Genomic DNA, 10,017 nt, shown 5'->3' with positions numbered 1-10,017 from the left:
AAATCAGCATATAAAAACCAACTCTCACTCTTCAGAGAATGTACAGAGTTCCTTGCAGTAAAGAGATGTTGGAGGAGTCCTTAACCCCTACCCAAACTCCGGTGGGTCCAGTTTCTGCTGAAGACAGACAACTGAAGACAAGTGAAAGTCCCAAAGGTCCAGATATTTATGAGAGTGGAACTGGACCTAAACCAACCTCCTCTCTAAGAAAGACAAGCTGATCTAGCAAATCCCATGCAAAGCTTCAGGAAGGGAAGGCAGCATGTTATAGCCTGATCTTGTCGGCTCTCAGAAGCTCAGCAGGGTCAGTACTTGGAAGGGAGACCTCCAAGGAAGACTCTGCAGAGGAAGGCAATGGCAAACCACCTCCGCTTTTCACTTGCCTTGGTAGCCCCTTACTTGGGTTGCCATAACTCGGCTGCGACTTGATGGCTCTTTACATCCACACACCTGCAAAGCTCCATCTCTAATGTCAGAGCATCTGGTAATAGCTCTGAATTTCAATGACAAACAGGTGGTCTGGTGGGTTGTTCTTTGTCCAAAATGAATTAACTCTGTCAGGACGATCCATGGAAATGAATGGGTCATTCTAATGTAACCCCCCAGGGGTCCAAAGTCCCAGACACTCTGGATGGCACTCTTGCCTTGGTAAGGTTTTAGGGTTTCAGTCATAGGTAGTCCTATGCAGAATTACTCCAGTAATGCCACTGAAATAAATGGGTTTAAACTAGAATAACTCTGCACAAAACTGCACTGCCAAAGCACTTAAAATTGCCACAGAGATATATCCAACAGGCAGAAACCATTTTGGGGGACTCGCCATAGTACAGCTATTAATGAAACGTTAAAACACAAAAAATTTACTGGCAAAACTTCTATTTTGGGCAATCTTAATTTCAAAATAATTTTAAAAAGGACAAAGTCTGAGGTCAGTACTGGCTGGCTGTAAACCGGCAGTGATTCAGAGGAACTGTTGGCGTGTAACTGACCTGACCTCAGTGAATTCTAGTTGGAATTTCTAGTAGGAAGAGGCCAAAGAAGCAAGGAAAGTTACAAACAGAAAACAGTCTTGAAGGTTTCAGCTCTGGTTTATGTGTGTGTGTAAAGTGCCATCAAGTCGCAACCAACTTATGGCGACCCCTTTTGGGGTTTTCATGGCAAGAGACGAACAGAGGTGGTTTGCCAGTGCCTTCCTCTGCACAGCAACCCTGGTATTCCTTGGTGGTCTCCCATCCAAATACTAACCAGGGCTGACCCTGTTTAGCTTCTGAGATCTGACGAGATCAGGCTAGCCTGGGCTATCCAGGTCAGGGCCTAGTTTATATTGGAGAGTTTATATCACTGTTTCAGCGAGAAATCACAATAAATCCAGTAGCACAACAACTGAGAGGCAGAAGAGACAAATTGTATTATGTTGATTTGTTTGGTTCAGCACTGACAAGGGCCTCTTGAAAGACCATTTTAAATTTCATACTGGGACACTATGTTTTTGAAGTTTTTTTTAATGTGCTAACAGTGTATTCTTAAGTGTAAGGATGTGTCACTGGCCACCAAGGTTACGTTAATTCATGCCATCGTATTCCCTATTACTATGTATGGGTGTGAAAGCTGGACTTTGAAGAAAGCTGATGGGAAGAAAGTAGATTCCTTTGAAATGTGGTGTTGGAGGAGAGTGTTATGGATACCGTGGACGGCCAAAAAAGCAAATCAGTGGGTTATAGATCAAATCAAGCCTGAACTAACCCTAGAAGCTAAAATGACTAAACTGAGGCTATCGAATTTTGGTCACATTATGAGAAGACAAGAGTCACTGGAAAAGACAGTCATGCTAGGAAAAGTTGAGGGCAGCAGGAAAAGAGGAAGACCCAACAAGAGCCTCAATAATGGAAGCCACAGCCCTCAATTTGCAAAATTTGAGCAAGGCTATCAAAGATAGGACATTTTGGAGGACTTTGATTCATAGGGTCGCCATGAGTCAGAAGCAACTTGACAGCACTTAACACACACAACAGTGTATTTTAACAGTTCTGAGGTACAGGCCAACTAAGTGGGTCATAGGGGCCATGTCAATCCAGGTTTGGTCCATTTATATTGGCTCCCAATTTGTTTCTGGGCCCCGTTCAAGGTGCTGACTTTTTACTGGGATCATCACACCCTAAGAACTGCTTACTCCCATGGAAAACTACCTGACCACTACATTTGTCTTAGGAACATAAGAAGACTCCTGCTGGATCAGATAACACAGTGGCCAACCAATCTTCTGGGGCCCTTCTTTGGCTGCCCCCCCACCTTCTAAGGATAGGGAGGGTGGCAACTTGAGTGGGAGCCTTTTCTATCATCATGCCAAATTATGGAACTCCATTCCCAGGGATATTTTCCTGTTCCCTTCCATCACTGTCTTTAACCAGAAGAAGACTTTTGTTTTGTTTTGTCTGGTATTCCCTCAATAGTACATCTTTCCTTCCCTATGTTTTAACTGCCGGTTCTCTGTTTTATAGATGCATTTTACTTTTGGTTTTAGTTGGTTTTATAAGATTGATAATGTTCTACTTTTAACTGTTAGTCCTTGGTGGCCCCAATTGGGCAGAAAGGCAGGATATAAACTTTGTAAATAAAAAAAAATAAAAAATAAGCTGCTACACTAAACAGGAGATGCTGGTGTGGTTACATGTATAGGGTTGGCTCTTCATTGGGCAGGAGATAAAAATAAGACCAAGGCAGATAGTGCAGAATAGGTAAAAACATTTATATTACTCAGATAAAAATTCCCTACGTGTTTCACCCAAGAGACTTCTTCAGGGGAATCTGAAAGTCTTTTGTTTTTTTAGAAAGAAGAGTATAATACTGAACTTATACTCTTCTTTTAAAAAAACCACTGCAAGTTCAGTATTATACTCTTCTTTTTAATAGCAGTGAAAGACTAACAGATCCCCGTGAAGAAGCCTCTTGGGTGAAATGCGTAGGGATCTCTAGGGAGGCCAGCTAAGATGAAAACCATCATTGCTGTCTTCAGCCATAGGCCTGGCGGAACATCTGTCTTACAGGTCCTGCAGAATTGAGCCAAGTCTCGCAAGGCCTGGGTTTCACTTGATAAGAGAGTTCCGCCAGCCCAGGGCCAGAGCTGAGAAGGCTTCTAGCTCTGGTTGAGGACAGCCGGATACTTCTTGGGACGGGGACCACCAGTAGGTTGTTACCAGTTGAGCGTAACACTCTTTGTGAGGGTATATTGGGAGAGGTGGTCCCGCTGGTATGATGGTGCCAGACCGTTTAGGGCTTTCCCCCCTTCCTTCAGGAGAACAAGGCTATTCGCAGTTGGCCTCTCCAGTATGTGGCCCAGGGCAGCTGCCGCTGTTGCCCATTGGCTAAGACCACCTCCTAAAGGTGCCCTTTGTAAGTAGGTAAGATCAACAGCTGCCTGTATCCAAACATTTTGTGGTGTGGCTTCTACTTTGTGGAGTATCCAGGTCAGGAAGGCTCCCACACTCATTCTGCAGAATGCATAGGACAGAATTGTTCAGGGCAGACTTTTTTTTAAATAAAGGGAACAAGGTCTGAAATTGTAGGCGGTTTTTATTGCTTTGTTCATTGTTGATTTTATACTGTTGTACTGTTTCTCTAATTTTGTAATACAGTTTCATTTTGTGTTTTATACAGTTTTGGAGGATTGCTCTCTATTTTGTAGTTTATTGCTTTGTTGTTTGTATTATACTACTTTTATTGCATTGGTTTTTTACTGTATAATATGACCTGAGCTTAGTGAGAAAGGCAGACTATAAATGAAGTAAGTAAATAGTCAACCTGATGGATGTATTGGCCAAGAGATAAAGGGACGATTCAGTAGCCCATCTTGCCTCCCCCAGTGCTTCAGGAGAGTTAACCTTTTTTAAAAAATAAATACATTTACAGTGGCATCCTAAGGAGTCAATGGGTAATTCAATGAAATGAACATTTGTCCTCCCCCATGCTTTAAAAAAATGCAGAATCAAGAGTTTAAAGACTTAAAAACTACTTTGGGAAAGAGATTGTACAGATTGTTTGAAGTAGGATAGCACTGGTGAACAGCTGGTGATAGAACTGGTGATAGCACTGGTGAACAGCTGGTTCACCACTGAATACTCTGGTCCTGCCTGTTTTGCAAGGAGGGCACAGAAAATTGAAAGTATATGCCACTAGGGGGAGACGAGAGCAATCATAGGGAAATGATTGGAGAATCTGAGCAAGAAACAGAGAAAGCACCGGAAGGGAAAGAAAGAGAAAAGGGGAAGCTAAAAGAAAACTCATATTCTGCATTCTGAAGAAGTACAATACATTCATTGCAGTGAGGGAAAGGGGAATGAGTTATGTCTCTTGTTTTACAAATGTGTCAGTGATGTGGAATATGCAAATGCCAGTAAAACTCACTTGCCTGTCACACAGTTTTCCCTTTCCATTCATCCTGCACATTTAGTACATCTCCATGAGAGTGTAAAGCAAATGCAGTATTAAAGTAGAAGCTGGTTAGCAACAAAGAACAATAAAACCCAAATGCTAAATGCTAAAATAAATACATAAAACTGTTTCCGACTGCTTCCTGAAGATCGAAAGTGAGGGGACCAGGTGCCACCAAAAAGGCCCTCTCGTGTGCCCACCAGACAGGTATCTTTGATTGGGGGGGGACAGTCATGAGGGCCTCTCTCCACGATCTTAATTCCCAGGCAGGAACATCTAGGAGAAGATGGTCCTTCAGATATCCTGGTCCCAAGCCATGTAAGGTTTTAAAGGGCAAAACCAACACCTTGAATTGGGCTTGGGAGTGGATCGGTGGCCAGAACAATTGCTGTACTATCAGGGTCACGTGCTCCCAGTAGCTGGCCTTGACCAGCAGTCTAGCCAGAGCATTCTGTACTAGCTGCAGCTTCTGAACACTTCCCAGGTAGCGCACATTGCAGCAGTCCAGTCTAGATGTAACTAAGGCATGGATTCAACTAGGAACAGATGCAGCTGACACACCAGACACAACTAGGAAAAAGGCCCTCCAAGCCACCACAGCCACCTGATTTTCTAAGGTGACTGGTGTGTTGAGCAGCACTCCCAAACTGTGAGTCTGCCTTTTCAAAGGAAGTATAACCCTATTCTTGGAAATGACTTGACAGCACTTAACACACACACACACACACACAACCCCATCCAACACAGGAGAGGTCTCAAGACCCAGCCTGCCTTTCTACTAACCCAGAGAACCTCTGTCATGTCAGGATTAAGTTGGAATGATTGAGAGAAGAACATGGTTTGTGGGCACTGTTATTCTCCCAGAGATTTGTTTTAAAGGGGGTAGACCTGGGCAAAAGAATATATGAGAAACAGCAAATCAACATGCATCATTAGACATACAGAGAAGTAACTGGGCCCCATGCTAGCAAATGGATTACAATTATATTGCTAATTAGGGAGCAGACAGTAAGATTCTTGTTGTCTTAGCCTTAAGACTTGAACTGACAATTCAGAATTACTTCATTTACAGTATAACTTGTAGTTTAAAACTTCGTCCAGTCAAGCTATTAACAGTGGGGGTTACCACACTTGTATTCCCAGTGATGTATTAAGAGTTTGAAACTGTTATAAAAAATACTGTTCGCACTTCGTTTGGCCCTTCGCTGTGAAGACGTCTTCCAACCATTTTTTAGACGTGGCATCCAAAAACCCTTTTAAAGTGATGGTTTTTATAACATTTTCAGACTCTTCATACATCGCTGGGAATACATAATGCGGTAACCCCCAAAGTGCGAACAGTATTTTTTACAACAGTTTCAAATTCTTAATTCATTGCTGGGAATACATAGAAATCGCGAACAGTATTTTTTATGACATTTTCAAACTCTTAATACATTGCTGGGAATACATAATGCGGTAACCCCCAAAGTGTGAACAGTATTTTTTTATGACATTTTCAGACTCTTCATACATTGCTGGGAATACATAATGCGGTAACCCCCAAAGTGCGAAAAGTATTTTTTACAACAGTTTCAAACTCTTAATACATCGCTGGGAATACATAGAAAGCGCGAACAGTATTTTCTTATAACAGTTTCAAACTCTTAATACATCGCTGGGAATACATAATGCGGTAACCCCCAAAGTGCGAACAGTATTTTTTACAACAGTTTTGAATTCTTAATACATTGCTGGGAATACATAGAAAGGGCGAACAGTATTTTTTTATAACATTTTCAAACTCTTCATACATCAGTGGGAATACATAATGCGGTAACCCCCGAGAGGCCATTTATGCACGGGAGGTTTTTGCCTTGGGTTTGCCGCTCTCTAGATGCACGTGGACTGCCAAAAAAGACAAATCGGTGGGTTCTAGATCAAATCAAGCCTGAACTGACCCTAGAAGCTAAAATGACTAAACTGAGGCTGTCCTATTTTGGTCACATTTTGAGACAAGAGTCACTGGAAAAGACAGTAATGCTAGGAAAAGTTGAGGGCAGCAGGAAAAGAGGAATGCTAGGATGATAGGAAAAGTGATGCTAGGAAAAGTCGAGGGCAGCAGGAAAAGAGGAAGACCCAACAAGAGATGGACTGACTCAATAAAGGAAGCCACGGCCTTCAATTTGCAAGATCTGAACAAGGCTGTCAAAGAGAGGACATTTTGGAGGACTTTCATTCATAGGGTCGCCATGAGTCGGAAGCGACTTGACGGCACTGAACACACACACAGAGATGCACATCCCCCACCCCCCCCCCAACCGAATTCTCAAAACTCTGCACAGGGGCGCTTACGGTTGGGTTTTGAAAATTTGGATGGCGGTTGGGGCGGGGCGGGAATGTGCATCTAAACAGGGGCACAAACCCCAAGGCAAAGAAGTCCCGCGCGTTAATGGCCCGAGAGAGCAGGAAGGGGCCCCCCTCCCTACACACACACACACACCCCACACACACACCTCGGCTTCCAGGCCTCTCCCTCCCTCCACACCCACAAGCAGAGGGAGAGCTCGGCTTCCAGGCCTCTCCCGGGACGGCTGTGCGCCTGCGCGGAGGGGAGCCGCGGCGCTCCTCTTCTCCTGCCTCCATGGAGCATCCCGGGGCCGCGAGTCCCGGCGGCGGCAGTAGTAGCAGCAGCCAGGAAGGCGACGAGCCCGAGTCGCCCCGCGGGCCTGCGCCTGAGGAGGAGGAGGAGGAGGAGGAGGAGGGAGGCGGCGAGGAGGCGACGGCGGAGGCCGGCGCGCCAGTCTTCGCGGTGAGAGAGAGAAAATCCCCTCACAATCGGGCCGCGACTAGGCCGCGGCCCGGCGGCAGGCCCAGCGCCGGGCTTGCGTGGTGCCGGCGGCCCGGGAACGCGGAGGCCGGCTGGGGGAGAGGGGACGCCGAGGGGCGGGAGGGAGCGGCGGTGGGCGGGGGGAGGCCGGGGCCGAGCTGGGGGGCGGGCCTGGCGGGGTGGGGGGCAGGCCGGGCTTCACGGGGGCGGCGCGGCAAGGGTTGCCAACCTCCAGGCACTGGGGGGGGGGGAGAAAATAGACCCCACTGGCCCAGGACCGGGAGGTTTGGAAATCAGTCCAGGAGCGAAGACCAATTTAAAAACAAAAGCGCCAAAAATGTTTATAACACTGGTTCCCAACCGGGGGTCCATGGACCCCCAGGGGTCCGCGAGAACTAAATTAAGGTCCGCGAAACAAAGTTATAAACCCATAATAAATTAATATTTTCAATTAAAAGTTCTCTATTATAAAAATATATATTCAAATATTATTCTAAGTTTAATGTTTAACTAACAGTTATGATTAAAGTTTATTTTCGAATTCTCTGAATTTTTATTTTGCACCTTGGGGTCCCTGCACCGAACAAAAAAGTCCTAGTGGTCCCTGGTCAAAAAAAGGTTGGGAACCACTGGTTTATAAGCTACTACATGAATATAAAGACAACGCCAGACAAAGTGTATACAAAAGACCTACGGAAGCCGTCTGTCAATATTCGTGTCTACAACGGGAGTGCTTTTGCAAAGTTGTCTCAGGTACGAGTACAAATTCTTCTTTTGAAGGCAAACGTCGCGTCGTGAGAGGGAAGCCGCCAGTTCATGGAGGATACGGCCGTTTCAAATTCTTAGCTTATTTAGTAATTCTTCTTCAGCCCTTCCTATATTATGTGTGTGTTCAGTGCCGTCAAGTCGCTTCCGACTCATGGCGACCCTATGAATGAAAATAAATCACAGTGGGTCGCCGTGTTAGTCTGTTTGCAGTAGTCAAAAAGGGCCAGAGTCCAGGAGCGCCTTAAAGACTAACAAAAATATTTTCTGGTAGGGTGTGAGCTTTTGTGAGCCACAGCTCACTTCTTCAGATACTTCTTCAGAAAGCTCATACCCTACCAGAAAATATTTTTGTTAGTCTTTAAGGTGCTACTGGACTCTTGCCCTTTTTGACTATGAATGAAAGTCCTCCAAAATTTCCTGTCTTTGACAGCCTTGCTCAGATCTTGCAAATTGAAGGCTGTGGCTTCCTTTATTGAGTCCATCCATCTCTTGTTGGGTCTTCCTCTTTTCCTGCTGCCCTCAACTTTTCCTATCATGACGGTCTTTTCCAGGGACTCTTGTCGTCTCATGACGTGACCAAAATACGACAGCCTCGGTTTAGTCATTTTAGCTTCTAGGGTCAGTTCAGGCTTGATCTATAACCCACTGATTTGTTTTTTTGGCGGTCCAGGGTATCCGTAACCCTCTCCTCCAACACCACATTTCAAAGGAATCTATTTTCTTCCTATCAGCTTTCTTCATTGTCCAGCTTTCACACCCATACATAGTAATAGGGAATACGATGGCATGAATTAATATAGTCTTGGTGGCCATTTTACATTATAAATAATGTAAAATATACCATCACAATTACAGTATACAGGCCGTGAATTGTACAATATAAATCTACAAGCAATATCTTAAAAATACTTACAATGAGCATCCTTCATATATTTCTACATATTTCATCTTCAAATTGTAGGTAACGTTGTATACCCCACGGTGCTTGTAGATTTATATTGTACAATTTATGACCTGTATATTGTAATTGTGATTGTATATTTTACATTATTTATAATATAGGAAGGGCTGAAGAAGAATTACTAAATAAGCTAAGAATTTGAAACGGCCGTATCCTCCATAAACTGGTGGCTTCTATCTCACGACGCGATATTTGCCTTCAAAAGAAGAATTTGTACTCATACCTGAGACAACTTTGAAAAAGTACTCCCGTTGTACACATGAATATTTATAGATGGCTTTTGTAGGTCTTTTGTATACACTTTGTCTGGTGTTGTCTTTATATTCATGTAGTAGCTTATAAATATTTTGGCACTTTGTTTAAAATTGTCTTCGCTCCTGTACTGATTTCCAAACCTCCAGGTACTAGCTGGAAATCTCCTGCTGTTACAGCTGATCTCCAGCCAATAGAGAACAGCTCACTTGGGGGAAATGGCCGCTTTGGCCATTGGACTCTGGGACATCAAGGTCCCTCCCCTCCCCTAATCCCGCCCTCCTCAGGCTCCGCCCCAAAAACCTCCCGCCAGTGGCGAAGAGGGACCTGGCAGCCCTAGGGACAGCAGAATGGCTGGCTGAATGGAAAGGTGGAAGTGCTGGAGAAACAACTGGGAATTTTGGTACCTGCTGAAACCCTTTTTTCTCTGGGGCCATTTATGCAGGGTCAGTTTTGAAGCTCGCTCAAAGCACTTTTTTTTTTTAAAATGAGACCCTTAAAATGACTATTCACGGCCCCGCCGAAAAAGGAGAAATTCCACCCCCACACACACTTGCCTGCTCCATTGTTCCTTCCATTAGCCAACCGCCATTAGCATAGCTAACACGCGGCTGTCTTTTGGCATGGTTCCTTGAGGAGATTCTTCGGTGTCGGAGCGGAGCAAACACAAAAGGTCGCGTTAAAGAGGCTCTTAAGTAATGCTAAGGAGCCCCGTGGCGCAGAGTGGTCAGCTGCAGTACTGCAGTCCAAGCCCTGCTCACGACCTTAGTTCGATCCCCACAGAAGGTGGTTTCAGGTA

The 10,017-nt window shown here is 44.7% G+C and overlaps 1 protein-coding gene across 1 annotated transcript in view; it reads left to right on the top strand.

Annotated features, from left to right (window-relative positions):
- The first annotated feature begins 7,156 nt into the window (after positions 1-7,156).
- The window catches only part of SNX4 (sorting nexin 4), a 46,991-nt gene continuing 44,130 nt past the window's right edge, over positions 7,157-10,017 (top strand). The window contains exon 1 of the mRNA XM_056861137.1: positions 7,157-7,219. The gene's annotated coding sequence lies outside the window, so the exon portion shown is untranslated. The remainder of the gene's footprint in view (positions 7,220-10,017) is intronic.

The sequence above is a fragment of the Euleptes europaea genome, chromosome 15 (genome assembly GCF_029931775.1).
Source record: "Euleptes europaea isolate rEulEur1 chromosome 15, rEulEur1.hap1, whole genome shotgun sequence".
Classification (NCBI taxonomy): Eukaryota; Metazoa; Chordata; class Lepidosauria; order Squamata; family Sphaerodactylidae; genus Euleptes; species Euleptes europaea.
This window is presented reverse-complemented; position numbering and strand designations above follow the sequence as displayed.